This window comes from Bufo bufo, chromosome 6 (assembly GCF_905171765.1).
Source record: "Bufo bufo chromosome 6, aBufBuf1.1, whole genome shotgun sequence".
NCBI lineage: Eukaryota > Metazoa > Chordata > Amphibia > Anura > Bufonidae > Bufo > Bufo bufo.
Window position 1 is genome coordinate 385,779,898 of NC_053394.1, and position 26,295 is coordinate 385,806,192.

Below are 26,295 nucleotides of genomic sequence, written 5' to 3' on the forward strand. Positions count from 1 at the left end.
ATATGGGTTGATCAGGGGTTAATAAGTGACAGGGGGGGGTGTAGTGTGGTGCTTGGTGCTACTTACAGAGCTGCCTGTGTCCTCTGGTGGTTGATCCAAGCAAAAGGGACCACCAGAGGACCAGGTAGAAGGTATATCAGACGCTGTTAACAAAACAGCGTCTACTATACCTTTCTGGGATTAAAAAAAAATCGCATCTACAGCCTGCCAGCGAATGATCGCTGCTGGCAGGCTGTAGATCAACTTCTTAGCTGCGCGTCGCTGTGAACACGCGCGCATTCACGCGAAATCTCGGGTCTCACGAGATGACGCCAATAGGCGTCATCGAGACCTGAGAGAGCCTCCGCACTGACGCCTTTCGGTGTTAGTGTGACGGGAGATGGTTAAAGACAGAGGCACAATTATAGAGCATCTAAACTTTTTTTTCACTCAGATGGACTTTGTAAGGGCATAGTTATAACTTTTATTTTTCAAACTGTCAAGTTGCTACATAGGCTTATTGCCAGCACAGCACCCCAAATAGCATTCTGCTGCTATGCTGAGCAATTGCACATTATTGGAAGGGTCTTATATTTATGTTAACTCACTAATATACAGTTGCAAGAAAAAGTATGTGAACCCTTTGGAATGATAAGGATGTCTGCACAAATTGGTCATAAAATGTGATCTGATCTTCATCTAAGTCACAACAATAGACAATCAGAGTCTGCTTAAACTAATAACACACAAAGAATCAAATGTTACCATGTTTTTATTGAACACACCATGTAAACATTCACAGTGCAGGTGGAAAAAGTATGTGAACCCCTAAAATAATGACATATCCAAGAGCTAATTGGAGTGAGGTGTCAGCCAACTGGAGTCCAATCAATGAGATGAGATTGGAGGTATTAGTTACAGCTGTCCTGCCCTATAAAAAACACACACCAGTTCTGGGTTTGCTTTTCACAAGAAGCATTGCCTGATGTGAATGATGCCTTGCACAAAAGAGCTCTCAGAAGACCTACGAATAAGAATTGTTGACTTGCATAAAGCTGAAAAGGGTTATAAAAGTATCTCCAAAAGCCGTGCTGTTCATCAGTCCACGGTAAGACAAATTGTCTATAAATGGAGAAAGTTCAGCACTGCTGCTACTCTCCCTAGGAGTGGCCATCCTGTAAAGATGACTGCAAGAGCACAGGGTGGACTGCAAATGAGGTGAAGAAGAATCCTAGAGTGTCAGCTAAAGACTTACAAAAGTCTCTGGCATATGCTAACATCCCTGTTAGCGAATCTACGATACGTAAAACACTAAACAAGAATGGATTTCATGGGAGGATTCCACAGAGGAAGCCACTGCTGTCCAAAAAAATCATTGCTGCACGTTTACAGTTTGCACAAGAGCACCTGGATGTTCCACAGCAGTACTGCCAAAATATTCTGTGGACAAATGAAACCAAAGTTGAGTTGTTTGAAAGAAACACACAACACTATGTGTGGAGAAAAAGAGGCACAGCACACAAACATCAAAACCTCATCCCAACTGTGAAGTATGGTGGTGGAGGCATCATGGTTTGGGGCTGCTTTGCTGCGTCAGGGCCTGGACGGATAGCTATCATCTAAGGAAAAATGAATTCCCAAGTTTATCAAGACATTTTGCAGGAGAACTTAAAGCCATCTGTCCACCAGCTGAATCTCAACAGAAGATGGGTGTTGCAACAGGACAACGACCCAAAGCATAGAAGTAAATCAACAACAGAATGGCTTAAACAGAAGAAAATACACCTTCTGCAGTGGCCCAGTCAGAGTCCTGACCTCAACCCGATTGAGATACTGTGGCATGACCTCAAGAAAGCGATTCACACCAGACATCCCAAGAATATTGCTGAACTGAAACTGTTCTGTAAAGAGGAATGGTCAAGAATTACTCCTGACCGTTGTGCACGTCTGATCTGCAACTACAGGAAACATTTGGTTGAAGTTATTGCTGCCAAAGGAGGTTCAAACAGATATTAAATCCAAGGGTTCACATACTTTTTCCACCTGCACTGTGAATGTTTACATGGTGTGTTCAATAAAAACATGGTAACATTTAATTCTTTGTGTGTTATTAGTTTAAGCAGACTGTGATTGTCTATTGTTGTGACTTAGATGAAGATCAGATCACATTTTATGACCAATATGTGCAGAAATCCATATCATTCCAAAGGGTTCACATACTTTTTCTTGCAACTGTACTTCATTCACCGGTTCTGTTCTCTTCCCTGCGTAAATTCTACACAAAGATCATGGTGTACAGTCCCTAAACTTGTCATCCACTGTCCGTACCCAAAAACATTTAGTCTCCATCGCCAAGGACTCTGTAGACAATTTTTAAACTAGTGTTGGTGGTTCTACCGTGGATCGCTCGTCCCCGCTATGGTCACATGTTTCCAGTTCTATATGGTCACATGGTATAGATACAGTTGAAGCAGTCCAGGTATACCATGTGACCGTAGCGGGGACGAGTGCTCCACGGTAGAGGGGGTCTTGACAAAAACTGAATGAGAGGATTGATAACCCCCAAAAATAGTCCCTGTACAGGGTCACCCTTATTAAGATAAAACATAACTTTTACTATTTATGCTAAAAGAAAATACAAGTGTGATCCATTAAAACTATGGGGGTCCCGCTGTCACTATTATGTAATGGTGTACAGATCATGTCGATCATCTGATAGGATATTGGAGTGAGGTGTTGGCTCAAAGTGCACATGAAATTCTGGTGGGGGGTTGATCCACAAGTATTTTAGGGTGAATTTATAGGCATCTAAATTACCCAATATCCCAGGTCAAGTGGTCTGTATGTGGTCTGGCTGCAGGTTACCTACTGGATTCTTCTAAAATAGCAGAGGAGCACTCGATTTTGTGAATACTCACTTTAGTGAGCAGTCATACATAGGTGTGGAGAGTGTCCACTCCTGAGGTCTCCCCTTACTCCTTTTTCACACCCCTAAGCGGGGGAAAGAAAGAGGGGAAGTAGGTACGTTCAGATCACACATACACACTCCTATCAGAACCTGGGTGTGGAGAAAGACCTCATCCACTGCTGGGGTCTCCCCGTGATGTTTTCCTACACCCTTAAGCAGATGAATTTTTGAGAAATTCTTACTGAATCCAATTAATAATCATTTCAGGGACTTATCGTTTAAATATGTGCTTTCCCAGTTTATTGGATAATGTAGAGATGAGATCTTCAGCAGCATGATATGTTTAGGGACATACAGAAGACAAGGAGGAGTAGCTGGTGGGGAGGGAGCTCTCCAGAGGGATCTGATAAATGATGCTGTAATCTTGTAGTTCACAGGACGTCAGCCACACAGGACAGACTGATCTCTTGTCTGACAGGTCAGCAAGCCTCGTGGTCAGACTGGAGATTACATGGCCAGGTGTCCATAATTAAAGGGTATAAAATGTATCAGTGCTCCAGGCTAAAAAAAAATATCAAGGAGCCATTGTCTCCTAGCCTGAATAATTTAGGAGCCAAAATGAAATTTTTAGTCGCCAAATTTAAAATACATATAATTATGGCATAATTTTAAAAAAAATACATCATACCTTGTGTAGTTGCCCATATGTCCCTCCTTTTGATTTGTTCTTCTAACCCCAATCATGAGGCTCACTGTACTTCATTACATCCACTCACTGTTCCTCCACCTACTCTCACCCACATGGCTACTGTAGTGTTCCAATAAAAAAAATTATAAAAAAATAATAATAAAAAAAAAAACACTGGGATGCTTAGGAGCATGAGGTTTCCTAGGCTACAGCCCACCCAGTTAAAGGGGTTGTGCACCAATTTCCATGACCTCTCATACATACAGATTCGTGTTGCTGATCATGCTTCCTAGATCTCTAGGTGCTGGGCCTTGGCTCATTCGCTTCTGGGCCTCCGCTGCTTGACTTGGGTTTTTCCATGAAGACTTTTATCTTGATACCGCTGCAGCCAATTACTGACCACAGTGGAGATCTTCTCTCCTTGCATCACATGACCATTTAACATAATGCAAGGGAAGCAGTGATCAGTTATTGGCTGTAATGGCATCAAAACAGGAAGTTTTCATGAAGGGACTCAAGACAAGCAACGCAAGCTGGGGAGCAAACGAGCCGGGTCCCAGCACTAGGTGATCAGGTAAGTATGAGTGTATATAAACCCTTTAAGGAGTTAATTTTTTTAAGGGGGTTTTAAACTAGTATTCTATATGCGACACAGAATGGTTTAAAATAAACTTTTCCCACTGCACTCCTTAAAAGGCCAATCACTTGAGAGTCGCCCCCTCAACCAGTGACCTCAGCAGGCATCACGTGACAGTGGGCTGGGGACATTTTTATTTTTTACACATTTAGAAAATAAATATAATAAAGCAGAATAAAAAAATACATAATACTTCAGGAGCTTTACTCTTTATTCTCAACACCTCTGCTTGCCTGTCAGTGATCAAAAACCTTTCTTTGCTCTCAGAGGCAGGAAGGATTGCCCATATTCTAGAGCTGCTTGCTGTGTAACTGTGGCAGGACATTCAGTCTGTGAATGTCACCTTGAAGGTTTCTGAGACGGTCTGACCAACTCTCACCATCACGGTTTCCCCTTTTCTTCAGCCGGACCGCAATGAAGCCATACAGGCGGACTGGTATAACCCCCACACATGAGCCAAGGCTTAATGCTGGGTACAACAAGTCTGAGTTTATTGGCACACACAATTATACAGTGCACAGAACACCTCCCCCACAGCCTGGGAGATGATTGAGTTACAAACTAAGCCAACCTCCCAACTTCCCCAGGACAGAACAATACAGTATTGTAAAACGCTCCTTTGATGTGATTTTCCTAAACAGATGCAGGGTTCTTGGCATTCCAGGGGGAAAGGGGTCTCCATTAGGGGACCGAACAACCAGCCGAAATGAAGGAAATCCGAACAAAAAGGTGCGAACGAATTCATAGTGAAAGGGCTCTTCTTCACAGTTTCTATTCACTGCCAGCAAGCAGAGGTGTGGGAAAGGTAGGAGACGTCCTCTGTCAGCTGAACTAGCCTATGCTTAACCCCTTATAGGTTGCTTTAGTTTAGTTATCCCTCTTTTTAACTACACCACATGTCTTTGGAGCAGAAAAGAGCAGCTAACCGCTTTCTGACCATCACCCACGTGTCAGTAAGGAGCCGCGCACAGACATAGCCGTCCTTTTCTAGATCGTGCAGGAGCTCTGTACTGACCTCCCAGCACTGACGGGGTTGCATAGCAGTATATTGATTTATGATGCTATGTAACCCTTACAGTTCTGGAATGTATTGGATAACACTGACAACATTATGTCAGTGTTATCCAGTACACTCCAGACCTCTAAGGCCCCTTTCACACGGGCGAGTATTCCGCGCGGATGCGATGCGTGAGGTGAACGCATTGCACCCGCACTGAATACCGACCCATTCATTTCTATGGGGCTGTTCACATGAGCGGTGATTTTCACGCATCACTTGTGCGTTGCGTGAAAATCGCAGCATGCTCTATATTCTGCGTTTTTCACGCAACGCAGGCCCCATAGAAGTGAATGGGGCTGCGTGAAAATCGCAAGCATCCGCAAGCAAGTGCGGATGCGGTGCGATTTTCACGCACGGTTGCTAGGAGACGATCGGGATGGAGACCCGATCATTATTATTTTCCCTTATAACATGGTTATAAGGGAAAATAATAGCATTCTGAATACAGAATGCATAGTAAAACAGCGCTGGAGGGGTTAAAAAAATAAAAAAATTATTTAACTCACCTTAGTCCACTTAATCGCGGCCCGGCATCTACTTCTGTCTCCTTTGCTGAACAGGACCTCTGGTGAGCATTAATTAGAGGTAAAGGACCTTTGGTGACGTCACTCCGGTCATCACATGATCTTTTACCATGGTGATGGATCATGTGATGACCGGAGTGACGTCACCAAAGGTCCTTTACCTGTAATTAATGCTCACCACAGGTCCTGTTCAGCAAAGGAGACAGAAGGAGATGCCGGGCTACGCGATCAAGTGGACTAAGGCGAGTTAAATTATTATTATTATTTTTTAACCCCTCCAGCGCTAGTTTACTATGTTATAAGGGGAAATAATACAATCTACAGAACACCGATCCCAAGCCCGAACTTCTGTGAAGAAGTTCGGGTTTGGGTACCAAACATGCGCGATTTTTCTCACGCGAGTGCAAAACGCATTACAATGTTTTGCACTCGCGCGGAAAAATCGCGGGTGTTCCCGCAACAAACCCGCACATTTTCCCGCAACGCCCGTGTGAACCCAGCCTAAGGGTTACATAGTATCATAAATCAATATAATGCTATGCGACCCGGTTAGTGCGACACAGGCAAGGACGGGGGGATCCCACCGACATACTGTGGTGTGAAACCAGCAGATCCGGTGCTTATACATGTTCTACAAATCGAATCAGCCAGCACTCACCCTTTTTGCACGCTGCACGGGATAGGAGCAATCTCCACGATAATGTTTCGAAGAAATCCCAGCAATCGTCGTGTCTTGATAGAATATTGTTTATTGCATCAAATCAATAAGTCCTACACCCAGGACGCGTTTCGGCTAGCATGCCTTCATCAACAGGTAAAAAATTATCTGACAAAACAGGTATATATAGGAAACAATGTACCGCCTCTCATGACGTCTTGCCCAGAAGGGCGGAACCAATTAATTATACAAATCCTGTGTTTTAACCCCTCAGTCTATGCAAGGGCAAGAGAAACAAATGAACCAAGATAAACCAAACAAATATATCCAAAATACCATATTATCAGGTGTGGGATCCCTCAATGGACCGTTGATGTCTGAAAAACATTCAAGATTGTTCATAAGATTGATGAGTGTATTTGAATGTTTTTCAGACATCAACGGTCCATTGAGGGATCCCACACCTGATAATATGGTATTTTGGATATATTTGTTTGGTTTATCTTGGTTCATTTGTTTCTCTTGCCCTTGCATAGACTGAGGGGTTAAAACACAGGATTTGTATAATTAATTGGTTCCGCCCTTCTGGGCAAGACGTCATGAGAGGCGGTACATTGTTTCCTATATATACCTGTTTTGTCAGATTATTTTTTACCTGTTGATGAAGGCATGCTAGCCGAAACGCGTCCTGGGTGTAGGACTTATTGATTTGATGCAATGAACAATATTCTATCAAGACACGACGATTGCTGGGATTTCTTCTAAACTTATACATGTTCTAACAGGGTTTACCGATCTCTGGCTTCTCCTTGTGACCTCATGGGAACCCAGTGCTAAAAAAAAACACACATCTGCAGGCCTAGTGTCATCATCCGTGGGCTTTGCGGGAGCTCTGTGCCTCCCTAGTAGACATTTCTCCAGAAGCTCAGCTCCACAGCACAGATTCAAACTTGCCAGACTGCTGGAGACGGGAGCCCAAGCCACGGGCACCCTGTATGCCGGGTACTATGAGGGGCGGATCTTCACCCAGCAGACGTCTGCAGCGTGTGTCTGCTGGATGAAAGCTTTTTTATTCTTAAAGAGGAAGAGCAGAGGAGGGTCTAGGCGCAAATGGCAACAAGACTGCAAAGTGTTGTCGCCATTTTGCAATTCTAAGTCGCATTGGCGACCATTTTGGTCGCTAACTGGAGCATTGTGTATGAATGCATCTCGGCATCTAGAAAATTGCTGGCGAGTTGACGTTATATGTGCTGATGAAAATAATCCCATACTGCTTTTCCAATGGTTCCCTGGCCCTGGGGGGCTTCACTATTGGCTGGGAAAACAAAAGGCGGGCGCAGGATTACAATAAAATGTGGCAGGTCCTTGAGCTTCCCCTTAGTACAACCCAAACTCCCCTGATGAAGCCAGTGCCCTGGTGAAACATGTAGGGAGGGTTTGCTCATTGGACATCTTTTTTAGGCAGGGAACCGCTAGTCTACCTCTGCCACGGGATAGTGCTTGCTAACAAACAGACCTACAGAATCTACCTCCTGATGGAAGTGTGTGTGCGGGCAACTTTAGAAAACTGCAGGCGAGTTAGAATTACCGTATTCTTCGCTTTATACAACGTAACTGATGATAAGACGCACCTAGGTTTTTAAGGAGGAAATTAAGAAAAGAAAATATTTTGAACTAAATGGTGTGATTTTGGTGGGTTTTGAACTAATAGGGGATCTGTGGAGGGCAGTTTTATAGGGGGATCTGTGGAGGACAATGTTATGGGGGGGTTCTGTGGAGGACAGTGTTATAGGGGGATCTGTGGAGGACAGTTTTATAGGGGGATCTGTGGAGGACAGTTTTATAGAGGGATCTGTGGAGGACAATGTTATGGGGGAAGGGGGGTTCTGTGGAGGACAGTGTTATAGGGGGATCTGTGGAGGGCAGTTTTATAGGGGGATGAGTGGAGGACAGTGTTATAGGGGGATCTGTGGAGGACAGTGTTATTGGGGGGGGGGGGGGTCTGTGGAGGACAGTGTTATTGGGGGGGGGTCTGTGGAGGACAGTGTTATAGGGGATCTGACGCCATAACATTGGGCCCTAGTCATAGCAGCCATCACATATAAAGTGTATACAGCAGCCCCTGGCAGTACTGCTTTGCTAAACTTGCAGTAATCCCTTATCACTAAGCAGTACTCGCCATTCAGTAATGAAGTGTGCGGGGCCGGAGCGTGACTGAGTAAGTGACGTGCGCTGCCGGCCTGCCCGCTGCGTGCATGGCCAGTACTGCTCAGATAAGTGATTACTGCTATGTGCTGATGAAAATAATCATATACAGCTTTTCCAATAGTCAACTGCCAATATTATATTATACTCTATGCAAGTAAGAAGGGTGACTTGTATCTAGATGTGCTAGAATGGAATCCGTGATATGGCTTTGGTACTGCCACCCTAGACTACAAAACCCTTGAAGATAATGATGCATTTATCTCTTGATGTTCATGTTCAAGCTGAGAATCCGAGCACAACTATGATTGACCATTTATATTATTGCATGGTCTCGACCGAGGACCGCTCAGAAAACTGATGTGCCACTCTTGTGCAACCACAAAAGATCTGCAGCAGTTCACAGAGGAGGCCACCTTAAAAGTCTATACAGGCAGAAAATAGAGAGAAGAACCAGACAACATGTAATGTTTATGGTCAGCTGTAATCCTGCCAGCTCCATCTTTATCATTATACAAGGATAAAACATATAATACTGGTGGATAAAACAAGACTGAAGACAAGATCTTCACAGTCTTCTACAGATCATAGGGAACATTTCATGAGACCTTATCTCCATCTACCTGATCATCCTGTGGGACATTGTGATGCTCTTCTGAACCATCCTGTGGAAGAAGAGGACTGGGACATCTCTCCGGTGTTCTTATCTCTTCCTTTACTGTAGGAAACACATTCAGGGACTGAATTCATTCCTTACATACAGATAATGAGAGGACGTGTATATTTAGTCATGTCTATTACCTGGTGATGTGAGGGGCTTGTGATCCTCCATGATGATGTCCTTGTACAGATCTTTGTGTCCTTCTAAATACTCCCACTCCTCCATGGAGAAATAGACGGTGACATCCTGACACCTTATAGGAACCTGACAACACAATGATACAGTCATCACCCAGATCCCTTCATAGCGTTCCTATATAATGTCCCAGCATTCCCAGCAGTGTCACCTCTCCAGTCAGCAGCTCAATCATCTTGTTGGTGAGTTCTAGGATCTTCTCTCTATTGATTTCCTTATGTATCAGGGGGTGAGGTGGAGGCCCCATGATTGGGCTCAGGGTTCTTCCCCATCCTTCAGACACAGGGTCCTGACAGCGCTCACTAGAGGTCTTCTTCACTACTGTGTAGTCCTGGTTATGGAGAGACACAGTAATAACTATCACTCCATACATCTCCAGAGTCCCTCACCTCTCCAGTCATGTCCGTCTGTTAGTAACATAGATAAGATGATGTAATGTGACATCAGAATCTCTTACCTCTCCAGTAAGCCGGAACAGGATCTCTAGGGTGAGATTGATTATACTCTCCGCCATCTTGTCCCTGTCCATCCTTGTCGGGTTAATCAGGAGATTGATATCATATACAAGATATCCAGTGAGAGAATCCTATATTGTAGGAACCTGAATGGAGAGAAGATGAGACAATGTAAAGTCCTACAAAATCCCATCTAAAAAGTAATTTTTGGAGATAATAAGAGGAGACATCGGAGGAGATAATAAAGTGTAGATGTTGTGTTCTCTCTTTTTATAGTGATCAAAACATGTGTGAGGTCAAGGCAGTTTCATGGTATGTCACACCTTCACATGACCCTACAGCCAATAGAAGACGTCATCAGTGATGCCAGTATGAACAGCACGTGACCACCCTAGAGTCAGACCATCATAAGCCTCAATGGTCAGGTGACATACATACCGCCATCAGAGCTCCGACCAATATTGTCGTTGCAGTGATGTAAACGGACTGAAGGAGACCACAGGAGCCTCAGTGCTGGAGCAGTGGAGGATTCTACAGGTCCTGTGTTCTCCGGGAAATTGTAAAACGCTGTGGAATATGTTGGCGATACATAAAGATTATTATTACTATCTAGACAGACATTGGGTTGGCAGATTTGTTTTTTGGCAGCTCCTCACGACCTCACAGATGTTGTAGTTTAATAGATTTATTTTTAACAAGCAGCATGACGAAATACAGCGGTCATCAAAGGGTTTCTGTCATGAGAAATAACGTGATGTAGCTGACTGATATTAGTGCTTCCGTGGGGTTTCGTCCCGTACTTCCGTTCCGCAAAAAGATAGAACATGTCCTATCTTTTTGCGGAACGCCCGGATCGCGGACCCATTCAAGTAATTGGGTCCGCGATCCGCTGCGGCTGCCCCACGGACTGTGCTCATGCATTGCAGCCTGCAGCACGACCACGGGGCGCACACGCCCGTGTGAAAGAGGCCTAAAGTTGATGACACTTTAAAGTGGTCCTGGAAAAAATACAAAAAATACTAAAAGTGGCCCCGTTTTGTAGTTGGGTCCAAATTGATGGAAGGCAGGGCTAACACAAGTAGGTAGGGCCGGCAATACCATATTGTGGCACTTTATACCGCCCCAACAGAGCCAAATACCATAGTCCCTCACAAAATACTGCCCCCATCAGCACAAAATACATCCCAAAAAAACTTCCACTGGCCGGCCTGAGGAGGGCTCAGGGGGCCCCCCTTGGGCATCGGACCAATGGGAAATTTCCCTGTAAGGTCTATGCACAATCCGCCCCCGGTGGCTGGGGAGAGGATTATGTTATTTACATGGGACTGAATTTTGAGGGGGGAGATGTTATTTACATGGGGGTAGGGTTGTTGCGTTACCAAAGTTTTGATTTGATTTCGATACCATAAAAAAGTATTGCAATACTTGATACCATGCAAAAAAAATAAAACACCAAAAAAATCAGCGTGCATTCTGCATTTTCTGGAACGTCCGGCCCATAATTGAACAGTCCGATCCTATTTTTTGGGAGGACAAGAATAAAAAATGGCGAATCACTCGGTTTTTATTTTATTTTTTCCTGTTTTTTAGATTTTAATAGTTTGCACTTTTTTGGGGGGGCATGGCGATATGTAATATGTTTATTTATTTATTGTTTATATATTTTATATGTAAAATTGGGAAAGGGGGTGATTTAAACTTAATATTTTGGTGTTTGTTTGTTTTTTTACTTTTTATTTAATAACTCTTTCCCCCTTAGGGGCCAGAACCTGGATCTTTCCATCCCTTGTCCTATTCCCCCTGATAGAGCTCTATTAGGGTGAATAGGACCACACACTCTCCCTGCTGCCCTGTGCACACAGCAGCAGGGAGCCGACCATGGACGGCTTCAGTAGCGTCCTGGCTGCCATGGTAACCGATCAGAGCCCCAGGATTACACTGCTGGAGATCCGATCACAACTGCCACTGCCACCAATGAGAAGGAGAGAGGGGATCCTGTCGCCACTGTGACCAACGATTATAATAATGGGGGCGGCGCACTGCGCCAATAATGTTCTTAATACTGGGGAAAGGGGGTGGGGGGGGGCCCAGCGTCCTGTCAGAGGTCAGGTGACGGCTATGTGATTCTGCCACCGGCACCCGCCTCCTGTATTTGTATTAATGGGTGAGTTATTATTGGTGGCGCCGTGGCCACAGCCCCTCCCCTCCTCTGCCCCCTCTCTCTCTTATTGGCGGCAGCGGCACAGGGGGAGAGAGGGAGAGACTCCTTCTCCCCTGTGCTGCTGAGAAAACATGGCACGCGCTGACAGCAGCGTGCTCCATGTTCTCTGATACTAGGCTGCGCAGTAGCACAGCCTAGTATCGGTAAATGTCAAATCCCGGTATCGAATCGATAACGGTACAAAAGTATTGATAATTCGATGCCCGCTACAACCCTAGCTGGGGGAGGGAGTGATGTTATTGACATTGGACTGTATATTCAAGGAGCAGAGGAATTATAATTTTTGAAAGGAAACTGTGACGGATACCACACCTCGTGCCCGCATGACGTCACCTACGTCGAGCTCACGAGATACAGTATGGTCACTGGTTACCAAGGCGTGACGTTACGCCCTCCAGAGGAGCAGGTAAGGTCAGGTTGGTACAGTTTACACAGACTCCTCCTGTCCCCGCGGGCACAGAGAAGTGACAAGCTGAGGGAGCATGGTCACTGCCGCAATGAAACAGCGCTGTCTCAGCCCGGGTATACTGCCACCAGCTTCTCGTTTATTATAAGCCCGGTCCGCTAACGGGATTATATAGGGTGAGAAACCAACCCGCGGTAGCTTATAACTAGGCCGAAACATGGACGTGGGGATTCGTGATCGAGATACAAGATAGCACAAGATTAAATTATATATTTAGTCGCCTTAAGGGCTCACTAGATATAACACAATATACACAGAGAATATTTACAGTGGTCTGAGGTTACAGATATAGATTATATGGGTACAACAGGGTCAGGGCTCCTTTCACACTTCCGCAATTCCGTTCCGCATTTTGCGGAACGAAATTGCGGACCCATTCATTTCTATGGGGCCGCACGATGTGCTGCCCGGATCCGAAAATGCGGACCCGCACTTCCGGGTCCGCAATTCCGATCCCCAAAAAAATAGAACATGTCTTATTCTAGTTCGCAATTGCGGACAAAAATAGGCCTTTTCTATTAAGTGCCAGCGATGTGCAGTCTGCAAAATGCAGAACGCACATTGCCAGTGTCCGTGTTTTGCGGATACTACTGGGGGGGGGGGTGGGTCGCACTGTGGGCATACTACCGGGGTGGGGGCCGCAATGTGGGCATACTATCGGGGGGGGGCGCAATGTGGGCATACTACTGGGGGGGCCGCAATGTGGGCATACTACTACTGGGGGGGCCGCAATGTGGGCATACTACTGGGGGGGCCGCAATGTGGGCATACTACTGGGGGGGCCGCAATGTGGGCATACTACTGGGGGGGCCGCAATGTGGGCATACTACTGGGGGGGCCGCAATGTGGGCATACTACTGGGGGGGCCGCAATGTGGGCATACTACTGGGGGGGCCGCAATGTGGGCATACTACTGGGGGGGCCGCAATGTGGGCATACTACTGGGGGGGGGGCGCAATGTGGGCATACTACTGGGGGGGGCCGCAATGTGGGCATACTACTGGGGGGGGCCGCAATGTGGGCATACTACTGGGGGACAACTAAAGACACAACAGCTTTCCTCCCCCTCACCAACTATAGGCCCAGGACTAGGAATGGGCTCTGATTTTGGGGTGGAGGATACTTGGAGGCAATTATGGGTCCATGCACACTACGGAATTTCAAAGCAGAGAAATTCAGTTTGGAAATTCCAAATGCGTCCTGCCCCGACTGATTTAGTCGGTGCTTGTGCAGCGCAGCCATTGCCGTTCCCTATAGCTGGCAGTGCATTCCGCTCAATATTCATTCTTTCGACAGAGAAATTTCAGTGGAAGGCTTCACCGCTGAAATTCTGTAGTGTGCACTGTGCAGCGGAATCCCATTGATTGCAATGGGACTCGGCTGCATCAAAATTTCCTAGTGTATTTCCTGAGCAGAATTTTACTCGGAAAATGGTAAAATGTAGGGGGGGGGGGGGGGGCTGAAGAAACCTATAGCATGTTGGTATTACTGAGAATGAAAACTGACAAGTTTAAAGAAAATGTGTAAATACTTATTTTATTTCAAACTTATTTAAAGGGATTCTGTCATGAGATTTGAGGCCTATAACCTAAACATATGGGCAGGTCCCTACTAATACCCTGAATCCGAAACTGACCTTATTAAATGCGCCTGTGGCTCTATTAGCACATAAAACAGGTTTATATAACCTGTCATTCACGTACCTAATGTGTCCAAGGGGACGTCTCATCATGCAGGATGCCCGGCTGCAGCCATGTCCGTCTGGTGCCCAGCGCCGCCTTCCGACTAGAAATCGCTGCCCTCCCTTTCAATAGAGCCGCCTACCTCACCTCATCGCCGCCTCCGAAATCGTCCGGCCGGCGCATGCGCACTTCGCTCAACGAGGCCGCTGCCAGGAGTCCGCACGGGCGCATCAGGTTATACCTAGTGCGCACGCGCGGGATCTGGCTGAGGAGAGCGGACGATTTCAGAGGCGACGATGAGGTGAGGTAGGCGGCTCTATTGAAAAGGAGGGCAGCGATTTCTAGTTGGAAGGCGGCGCTGGGCACCAGACGGAGATGGCTGCAGCCGGGCATCCTGCATGATGAGACGTCCCCTTGGACACATTAGGTACGTGAATGACAGGTTATATAAACCTGCTTTATGGGCTAATAGAACCACAGGCACATTTAATAAGGTCAGTTTCGGATTCAGGGTATTAGTAGGGACCTGCCCATATGTTTAGGTTATAGGCCTCAAATCTCATGACAGAATCCCTTTAAAGGGGTTATCCAGCATTAGAAAAACAAAAATTTTCTTGCAAAAACAGCACCACACCTGTCCTCAGGTTGTGTGGTATTGCAGCTCTGCCAAGTGAATACCACCCACAACCTGAGGACAGGTGTGGTGCTGTTTTTGCAAGAAATAAGCTCAGTTTTTTTTATTACTGAATAATCTTTTTTAATTTTTTTTTCATTCAACAGAACTTTTATTGAAAGTTTTTTTTTGAAGAACAGGAATCAAAAATAGGAGGGAAGCAAAAACAAAGAAGGGATGGGAAGTGGGGAGGGGGTCAAAATAAAAAGTATACAAATAAACATCGACATTTCTGTCCCAGCAGGAAAAATATGGCACTCCGAGACAAAAAAGAACGCCGTGGTAAACAATGGCAGCGCCATAGGGGAGGGTATGAAGTAGCAAAGTACATTGTCAGAGAAAGGGGTGAACAAACCAAGAACACAACCTAAAAACATAGGGGGAGATTTATCTGTACAGAGGAACAGCTGACAGTTGCCCATAGCAACCAAACAGATTGTTTCTTAAATTTTTCAGAGGCTTTTTTTTTTTACAAATTAAGGGTAGGGTCACACGGAGCGCATACACAGCGTATCTGACGCTGAGAGAAATGTGCTGAGCAGCAGAAAATACGCTGTGTATGCGCTAGGAGCTTTTCTCCGCTGCAGCCCTGTGTCTGGTTTTGAGTTGGCCATGCGCGTCACAGTTACGTCGGTGCGCTTGGCCCGCCTCAGAAACCTTACTGCACACACAGGGCCGCGGAGGGGAAGCCCTGTGTGTCTGCTCCTAGCGCATACGCACTGTATTTCCCGCTGTCCGGCACATTTCTCGCATGCGCTCAGTGTGACCCTGCCCTGAGGGTGTATTCAAACGTAATGTATCCTGCACATATTTGATGCTGTAGATTTGACGTTGTGTTCAGTCATTCTATAGAAAACAGTTATAATCCAAGGTAATTTTCATTTTACAATCTGCTTCTCTACCCAGGGAACACTTGTGGTAAAGGTGTATGTCCTACATAACACAGATTTACGGTACCTGCAAATTAGCTCATAGTTTACTTCCCATTATAGTCTATGGGCATTGCATTGTGTCATTCACCCTCGTCATTCTGCAGAAAACAGTGATAATTCCACGTAATCTGAACATTAAATAATCCCACTGAACTTGGAGAGTAAGCCTGCTAGATAATTATTAGATCTGTCAAATGGTTTTGTCTCTAATTCAAATATTACATTTCCATTATTCTCTATGGGCATTCCATTCTGTCATTCCTTTTAGTAGGTCCCCTTAAGGGCGGATGGAGCTGTGTATCTTTGTGGCTGTGGAGCCTTATATGTGTGGATGTGATGAGTGTTCCACTTACCTGGGGGCAGGCGTGTCCTCCTCTGACAACCCTTCACTATGGAGCCTCCTGGGCTGTAATTTCTACCACCAGGCAGGAGTCGGGCTCCAGGCTGTGCTGCAGGAGAAGGTACAGGACCTGTGATGATGTCATGACCATGTGATCAGGTGTGGGAGGAGTCAGGCTGTGCTGCAGGAGAAGGTACAGGACCTGTGATGACGTCATGACCATGTGATCAGGTGTGGGAGGAGTCAGGCTGTGCTGCAGGAGAAGGTACAGGACCTGTGATGATGTCATGACCATGTGATCAGGTGTGGGAGGAGTCAGGTTATGCTGCAGGAGAAGGTACAGGACCTGTGATGATGTCATGACCATGTGATCAGGTGTGGGAGGAGTCATGGAGATCACATGACCAGGTTTATCTGCTCTGTGTGTGAGACTCTGCTGTGCTGTGTGGAATTCCAGTCTGTATGTAGCAGAGCTGTAAGCCTGTAATGTTTGTATAGATGAGCTGTATCCATGTAATGTCTGTGTAGTTGAGCTGTATGTGCATACAACCAAGCTGTTTATGTGTAATATGCCTCTGAAGACTTCTATCAGTGTGTGCAGCAGAGCTGTGTATGTGTAATGTTCAGTTACTCTTAGTCTTTGTCATGTCCATGTAGCAGAGCTGTGTATGTGTAATGTTCAGTTACTACAGCGGAGTCTTTGTCATGTCCATGTAGCAGAGCCGGCGATGTAATCTGCTGGTATCGGGGCTCTGTGTGTGCTCAGGAGATGTTTAGGGGTAACTCTGTCCCTTTTCCCCATATCAGTTATTAGAAATGATGTCAGCGATATCTTATGTCGGGGCAGATGTAGGATTTCCGCTGTGGGGGAAAAGGAGGAATAAAATTCTCTTCTGTTATTTCTAGTGTTAGCACATAAACGGCCGCGCTGTGTCTTATCGCTGGGGATTTTCTTTGTAGTTGATCTGAGCTTGTCTGCTGCTCCATTCCAATGGGGAACATGGGCCCCGTTCTCATAACTGGCAGGGGCCCCCAGCGAATGGACCCCCACAATCAGTGGATAGGAGATAAGTTCCCTTGTTTCAGTCTTGTATCATTGAACCGCGGAAATGTCGGACAGATTGTGATCGGAGGCGGGACAGGCGCGGAGAGGTAAATCGGTGATTAGTGTGACGGGGGATGGGGAGAAGGCGGGAAGGTTGTCCTCAGTGACAGCGGTAAAGCAGGTTATGTGGGAAGAGCAGCGAGTAGTAACGTAGAGAGGCTGAGAGGACGGCGGCTCCGAGCTTCATCTAACGCTGCCGATGGTTTAGAGATAAGAGGCATAGTCCTCAGCTGAGATGAGGGGTGTCAGACGGGGGACGGGGGGCAGAGGGAGGTAAAGGTATGAAATAATTATTTGGGGTTGTGGGACAGAGAGGACGTAATAAAAGTGAAGAAGTCCTGCTGTGGGGAGGTGAGAGCAGACATGGAGCTTCTCTGTAGGCCATGAAGTCTTCTTTGGGTGGGATTTATTCCGGCTTCGTTCTGGACTCTGGAAGCCTCAGCTTTTCTGTTTGGTTTGTGTCGGGGCTGGGGATGGATTTGTTGGGTTCTGCTCTGTGGGAGACGCAAGGGTGAGAGCTTGTGGTGTTCTAGAAGACAGCGGCTGCATCATGAAGAGAAGATATGACCTGCGCTGATGACCTGGCCACCTACTTCAGAGACAAGATCGGTTACATACGGCAGGAAATAATTTCCCAGCCCCCAACCAGTTTCGATCCTCCTCCCTCCCACACTTCCATGTGCTCGACCTCCTCTGTTGACGCTATAACAGAAGTCTTTAGGCTTCTCTCTGCTTCTCGACCCCCCCACCTGTAGCAGTGATCCTATCCCCTCTGACCTTCTCCAGTCCCTCTCCCCGGCTGTCATTACCCGCCTTACTACAATATATAACCTCTCTCTCTCTCTCTTCCCATCCTCTTTCAAACATTTTATTATAACCCCACTACTAAATAAAACCATCTTGACCCGACCTGTGCCGCTCACTACCAACCTGTTTCTAACCTCCCCTTCATTTCTAAACTTCTGGAACATCTCTTTTACTCTCTTCTACCTTTTCTTATTTTTCTTTCAATCGTTTTTATTGTACATTTTCAGGATATCACATGAATAACCGATCCTGACATTTGTCATGTTATACAATCATTAGTGAAGTCTATGGATATATACATGAACATAACATGGAGTGCAAAAAAATCCAAATGAAGGACACGACTTGTGAGAATGAACACAATGGGCCGGTATTCAGCCTAAATATTCAAACAGGATAGAACAAAAACCTAGCAGTAGTCTTGGAGGCATCTGGACTGAAATACTCTGTGTTATATTCATATTTGGGGACATTGCTGTCAGCCATATTTCCCAGTGGTGCGTGAACTTAACTATGTTATGGTCAATTTTCTCGAATTGACAGTTAGTGTGTACTCTGGATATAATTCCTCTGTTGTGGGAACGACTGTTGACTTCAACATTTAGTGATAGCCACTTTGTTGCTAGAAATAAATGGGCTCCTGGAATCGGTATAGTGTGCATATCCATGAAAAGGAGGGCCCGGCCAGGGGACCTGTCCATGGTGAAACCGCAAAGTCTAGATACTATGTTAAAAATGTCTAAGCATAGTGAAGACACTAGAGGGCATGACCATAACACATCTCCAGCAAAGATGTGAGGCACCTGGGTACATTCTGCTAAGCCTGTCAGGGGTATAATACCATCTTAGACCAGTTTTAATTGCTGCCCACATCTCCACCGCTAGGTGTGACTACGATTTGTCCGCTGTACTGTACTTGAATCTTGCTTTGCGGTCTCTCCCTCCTCTGACTGCTACAAGTGGTGGTGCAAGCAGGGTACAGTCACAGAGATGGAGGCGGCTGAAGGCAATGTGCATAATGCTAATGTGAGCACCTCAGGCAATGGTGGAACCCCTGCAAGGGCCCTCCCTATTGGCACATTGTTTAACTTGCTACCTAAATTTGAAGGCCAGAACATGTCACTGTCTGACTGGGTGTCAAGATTACAGAGCGCTGCTAGGATTTACAATGTCACCCCAGAACTACAAGTAGAAATTGCTTTGGCCGCTCTAGAGGGTGAAGCCCGACAAAATGTCCTACTACAACCGGAAGCCACGCGCAATACATTGAAAGAGATTCCTGGAAGAAATATACGGGGAAACAGCCAGCGCAGGGCACCTCAGGGCGAAATTCTTTTACCGAATTCAGCGGGAAGACAAAGGTGTCTCGCAGTATGCAATGGAGCTACAGGAAGTGTTGGCCAAGGTGCAGAAAAAAGAGGCGGACGTAGTAACCGCCATGGGAACTGCAGATCGGATCCTGCGGGAACAATTCATTCTGGGACTCTACAGCACTCCCCTGAAATGGGCCCTGCAGAAACGAGTTAGGGTGGACTCTACACTAACCTTTAGGCAAATATTAGCAGAGGCAGTGGCACGGAGCAAAGAAGAAAGTTATGTGTCCGGAGTGATACGGACCCAGACCGTCACCTCCCTCGGGGTTTCAAGGAGCGAAGAGGTCCTAGTCAGAGTAGCACAAGACTTACAGAGCTCTCTGAGTGCTATGCACGAAAAGTTGACACACCTGGAAAAACGGATGGAGTCACACTATACCCCTGAAACTGCCTACCCGGCTCGACAACAAAGTTATCAGGCGCCCCCATGGGTTCCTATATCAGAATATCCTCACCCTAATTTACCTCCTCACCAAGCTCCTCAATATCCTCCAAGGAGGCCTGTCAATCAAGTCCTAAGGGCACCCCCCATACGCAGACAAGGAGAAGGCCGTCAAGGGGCACAGTGTTGGCGGTGTGGAAATTATGGACATTATACCAGAGAGTGTCGCAGTGATGTGGCCAGACGCCCAGAGCCACCGTTAAACTTCCTGCCCCCGCAGTAGTGGGGCGTACTGCGGGGGAGGTGGAGAGCCAAGATACCCAGTATGGCTCCGAACACCTGGTCGCAGGGTGTCCCACCATTCGAGCTGAATTCCGGTCGACTGCTTAGTGGATACCGGGTCACAAGTAACAACTATGCCTGAGTCACTATTCTACCATTACTTCCAAGCGCTGGCCAAGCCAGAGCGAGAGACGCTGGTTACAGCGGCCAATCAACAACAGATCCCTGTCACAGGAGTCGTGTGGATGAATGTACGGCTATGTGGGCAAGAAGTGGGACGGAAAGGTATCCTGCTGGTCCCTGAGACGTTCAAAGAAGATGTGCCTGTGATAATGGGCATGAACATTCTGCGAGAATTGATCAGATAATGTTCACGAAACGGGGGCCAGGCTATTGGAAGCAAGCCACTCCACACAAACCTACTCAGAAAGCGTTTCAATGGCTGATCCGATTCTGTGGGACACAGAAAAGTGTCCCAGCACACCAGTCTGTGGGAACGATCCGAGCACCACGAAAGGCTACCCTCACCATCCCCCCTGGACGGGAGACCATGATGACGTTACCCGTGGGAACCTTCCGCAATCTTGAAGGTATAGAGGTGTTCATCGAACCGACGGCCCTAGGAGAGTTGGGTCAGGATGTCCTGGTGGCCCGAACACTGGGCGTAGTCCAGAATGGACGAGTGCCCATAAGAGCTGTCAATATGGGAAATCTAGAAGTCTCCTTGACGCCAGGAGTGGAACTGGCTCGTGTGTACCTACACCGGGGAGAAGTATTGAGTCGGAGAGAAATTACTCTAGCTCCGGTAGGTGATGCTGTTTGGACCCTGGCAGTTACTGCCAGTGTAGAAGAGATGCCGACCCCAGAATGGAATGGGAGAACCATCTTGGACCAAATGGAAATAGATGTGAAGGCTCTCAGTTCAGACCAACGGCAAGCAGTTGAAAACATGCTGTGGGAGAATCAGGCTGCATTCACCCGTCACGCTGATGACTTTGGCTGCACGGATGCTATCACACATGAGATACCGACGGGGGAAACTCCTCCAATTCGGGAAAGATATCGGCAGATTCCGCCCAAGTTGTACCAGGAAGTGAAAACATTGAAACAGATGATAGATACCGGAGTGGTGCGGGGTAGCCAGAGCCCTTGGGCGGCCCCAGTGGTGCTTGTTAAGAAGAAGGATGGCACTATTCGGTTTTGTGTGGATTACCGGCGGTTGAATGCATGCACCGCGCGAGACTCATATCCTCTGCCACGTATCGAGGAGTCTCTGACTGCTCTAGGACGAGCCAAATACTTCTCTACCTTGGACCTGGCGAGCGGGCACTGGCAAGTACTAGTGGCCGAGCAAGACAAGGCAAAGACTGCATTCATACTCCCCATGGGACTATTCGAATTCAACAGGATGCCATTTGGGCTGACAAATGCCCCGGGGACCTTCCAGCGGCTGATGGAGAGATGCCTGGGAGACCTGAATTTTGAAGCCACTCTGATATACCTGGACGATATCATCATATACTCTGCTACTTTTCAAGAACACCTGAATCGGCTGGGGCAAGTACTCGAGCGACTGCGATCCCATGGCCTCAAGGTAAAGCCAAAGAAGTGTCATCTCTTCAAGAGGGAGATCGAGTACTTGGGCCATAGGGTGTCCCAAGATGGAGTGTTGCCGTCCCAAGACAAAGTGGCTGCAATACGACAATGGCTAGTGCACAGAACGCTGCGGGAGTTGAAGGCCTTCCTTGGACTGACCGGGTACTACCGGCGGTTCATCAAAGACTATGCCAAGATAGTGGGCCCTCTGAATGAGTTGTTGAGAGGAACGGCTGGGCAACCCAAGGGCCAAAATATTACCTGGGGGCAGAAGCAGGAAGAGGCCTTCCAGGCCCTGAAAGAAGCTCTGACATCGGCCCCCATATTGGCTTATGCCGACTTTGATAAACCATTTCTCTTATCTACTGATGGCAGGCTCTACGGACTCGGGGCAGTCCAGTCGCAGGTACAAGATGGACATGAGAGGGTGATCGCCTATGCCAGTAGATCCTTGCGAGAGACAGAGCGAAACCCCCACAACTACAGTTCCTTCCAGCTAGAACTCCTTGCCCTGGTGTGGGCCATGATGGAGAAGTTTGCGGGATATTTGACAGGAGCTAAGATCTTTGTACGGACTGATAACAATCCCCTGGCCCATCTGGACACTGCCAAGTTGGGAGCCCTGGAGCAACACTGGGCAGCTCGCCTTGCAAAGTATGACTTCTCAATTCGCTACCGTTCCGCTACGGAGAACACTAATGCCGATGGCCTGTCGAGGGTTACTTTTGAGACCCCAGTAGGGGATGTCGATGAACAAAAAGAAGAAGATGAAACTCCGGATTTCCGCAAGTTAGTTTTGCCCACAGTTGCGGCCCAGACAAGTGGGGAGGCCCGTAAGCTACCCAAGGCATTGAGGAGGACTAATGAGGACTGGGGCCGATTACAGGATGAAGATGTTGGACTGCGGCAGATGAAAAACTGGGTAACCCAGCGAAGGAAGCCCAACAGAGAAGTAAGGGCTGACCTGGATGCCGAGATGAAGTCCGTTCTACATCAATGGGACAGACTGGAAATCCACGGAGCTGTTCTGTACCGCAAGTGGCAACAGCCTAATGACCTAGAGGCGAGGTGGCAAGTAGTCATACCTGGAAGCGTGGCATGTGAGATAGCCAGAGAAGCCCATGAATTTGGAGCTCACTTCGGGCCCGCCAAGACTTACCAGTGGCTGCAGCGTTATGTGTATTGTCCGCGACTGGAGGCAGTGACCCGTACCAGACGAGTACCAGCCGGATCCCTCCTGCCAGAGGTGGAGAGCTGCATCTGTTGTGACCAGAGGGAGAAAGACAGACAAGCAAGCGACCGGACCTGGATCCAGCCTGCATCTTATTGGATCCAAGAGAATCTGCAGAACTGTCAGTGGCACCGGTGCTTTCCTGTGATAGGTTATAGAGTCAGGGACTTAGTCAGTGCGCTGTAGAAGCGTCCCCTGGGTAGCAGGGCTAGATAGCGAATAAGTGTTGAGAGTAGCCTGCAAGCTGACTGTTTGCTGTTTAGCTTATTCTGTGTCTATGCAAAATCTTATTACCACTGTTGTTGATTTATGTTCACCTGTTCATACCATTCCTGTAATCGAGCCATTGTACCTCTGGTGCGGTGGTACTGTATTGTTACTCAGCTTTTCCGGCAGTTTCATTTTGCTCCTTAATAAAGCCGGCTTTTGCTTCAGTCTCCTTGTCTGCTGTACTGTACTTGAATCCTGCTTTGCGGTCTCTCCCTCCTCTGACCGCTACAGTTGGTTTCCAGGGGGTTATTAATAGAAATCCCATTATCCGCGCTCCCCGTCTTGTCACAAAACTTACTGGTAAAAGTTGTAGGGGAAGGCAAATAAAAGTGGCTTTACATGGTGAAAACGTGAAAGCGCTGTCATACTTGCCATCGCTCCCTTCAGCTCATCCGCCACCATGCTTCTCAAGGTCCTTGCGCAGAACGCCCGGCACTGCTTGCTTCAGTCGCCCTCGGGAGCCGGCCCCTCCTCCTTCCAGCTTCCTCTGCTGCAGGGCGCTGTATCGCTCCGGTGCCCGCCCGAACCAACCAATAGCAAAGATCCTTGCTGTAAGGAGCCTTGTTATTGGTTATTGCAGGCACAGGCAGCATCGCTGGGCTGCCTGTGCCGTTCACAGCGAACCCTGCGCTGATGAAAAGCAGGGAAAAGTCTTAGCCATATTGTTACGCCTTAGACGTTTTCCAGGGAGTAAAATAGCCTGAACAGGCGTCTATGACGAATGTCCAGGCGTTATTGCGACCTCTGGCTATAAGGAATTTAAATGTATCTGTCCATTCCGTTTCAGAGATATTCGATTGTAACTCCCTGTCCCATTCCCTGAGGGGAACCGTTTTAGAGAAGGTCGCTTTAAAGCCCAGAGCCAAGTATAATGGTTTGAAGCCTGATTTGCTGAGAGGTTGTGACGGAGTGGACCAAGGCTCAATAATCTCTTCATTGGCAACTACCTGATGTGGGCGTTTGGATTGTAGCAGGTGTCGAACTTGCAGATATTTAAAAAAAAGTCTACCCTGGGAATACCAAATTCCCGCTGGAGGTCTGTAAATGGCTGACGGACCCATCTTTGTATAACAAGTTAATACTCTGGACACCCAAGGAACGCCACTGGGCCAGGTCTGCTTCTGGAAGATGTAATTCTAAAAGTTGGAGAGGGGATGTGTTTATCAAAGAGGTGGGTTGGTGGTTACTGTTCTGATGAAAAATGCGCCAATGATGTATTGAGGCGCTAAGTATAGCTGGTAGAGGGGGTGTTTTGCATGGGACCTCACTAATGCTGTTAATGAGGAGAGTTTTGAGGTGTTTATTGAAAGCTAGCTCTGATTCAATTTGTACCCATGGGATTGTGGACTCCTGTGTCCACCAATTCTTAAGAGCTTGGATCTGGATTGCTAGAAAATAATCTAGTTAGTTCGGGAGGCCCAGGCCAGCGGCAATCCTAGGTTTATTCCTCGCCCACATGTGGTTGAGCCGGCCTTGTGCTTTCCTAAAGAATTGGTTGGGGACCGTCCTAAAGAGGAAAATAAGTTTTGGAAGGATTAACATTTGAAATGCTGCCACACGACCTACCCAAGATATTTCATATTTTCCATATGTGGCGCTATCCTGTTTGATCAAGTCCTGTAGGGGAACATAGTTAAGATGATATAAGCGTGGTATTGATGATGATAAGGCCACACCTAGATATTGTATGTGGTCTAATCTCCAGCCAAAGGGGAAGTCCTGCTGTAAGGAGAGAGGTTTATGGGCTGGGATATTCAGAGGGAGAATTTGAGATTAAGTCTCGTCTACCTTTATAATAAGATAGGCGGCTATACTCTGTGATTAAAGAAAGGGCAGTTTGTAAAGCCCTCTGCGGGGAAGATTGGGTCAGTAGTATGTCATCTGCATTAAGGGATATGCAATATTGTCTATCCCCTATCCGGATGCCCGAGATCTCTCGATGGAGCTTTATTGCTTGTGCAAGGGGCTCTATAGCTAGGATGAAAATCAAAGGTGATAGTGGGCATCCTTGACGAGTGCCATTTGTTAGATAGAAGGATGCAGATAAGGCACCATTATCAAACACTTTTGCCGAGAGTCTGGATTATAGGGCATTAATCGCGGTGGTGAAGACGTCACCTAATCCCATGGCGAACGACCAATTCAAGCGGTTGAACGCTTTCTCGGCATCCATAGTCACCAGCCAGGCCTCCTTTTTTTTATTTATATGGTCAGATTTAGGGCTCGGCGGATGTTGTCTCTAATTTGATGGCCTTTGACAAAACCTGTTTGTCCAGGGTCAATTAGGAAGGGCAAAACCGTTGACAGTCTAGTTGCTAAAATCTTGGCATATATTTTTAGGTCAGTGTTTAGCAGGGAAATAGGACGAAAATTTTTAGACTTATCTGGGGTCTTGCCTGGCTTCGGAAGGGCAACTATCGTGGCTTCAAGCATTTCGTTTGGGAATGATCCTTCTCGAAATGCTTATTAAAATACTGAAGTTAAATGGGGTACAAACTCCTCATGGAAGTTTTTGAAATAAACATTTGACAAACCATCCAGGCCCGGGGATTTATGCAAGGGAAGGGAGGTAATTATTCTAGCCACTTGTATTTGGCATATGGGCTCAGATAGGGCCACCTTTTGCTGGGGGAATACCAATGGGAGATTCAGCTTTTTCAAGTAAGAGAATATGTCAGGAGAGGTTGGTACAAACGTACTTGATGAGGTCTGCAAATTATACAGTGCGGAGTAATACTCCACGAACTGTTCTGCCATAGCTTTTGGATCATATATTTTACTGCCGTTGGTTGAGTGTATGAGATAGGGGATTCTGGATTTTGGTGCGCGTAATTTAAGGCGGTGGGCGAGCAATTGTCCAGCCTTATTATCTTGGAAATGATATCGGGCTTTTGTTAATCTCAGATTTTTCTCGTATTTGAACAGGAGGCATTCTCTAAGTTGTGTTCTGAGAGAATGTATTTGA

General features: G+C 46.9%; 1 protein-coding gene and 1 long non-coding RNA gene across 2 annotated transcripts in view; both read right to left on the reverse strand.

The window, feature by feature from the left end:
• The window catches only part of LOC121003515, a gene marked incomplete at its 5' end in the record, with an annotated part of 1,598,977 nt that overhangs the window by 285,034 nt on the left and 1,287,648 nt on the right, over positions 1-26,295 (reverse strand).
• LOC121003623 lies at positions 9,799-16,432 on the reverse strand. Its single transcript, XR_005779564.1, has 3 exons — positions 16,298-16,432; positions 9,973-10,116; positions 9,799-9,846 (listed from the first exon to the last, which is right to left on the reverse strand). It is a non-coding gene; the product is annotated as an uncharacterized LOC121003623 (long non-coding RNA).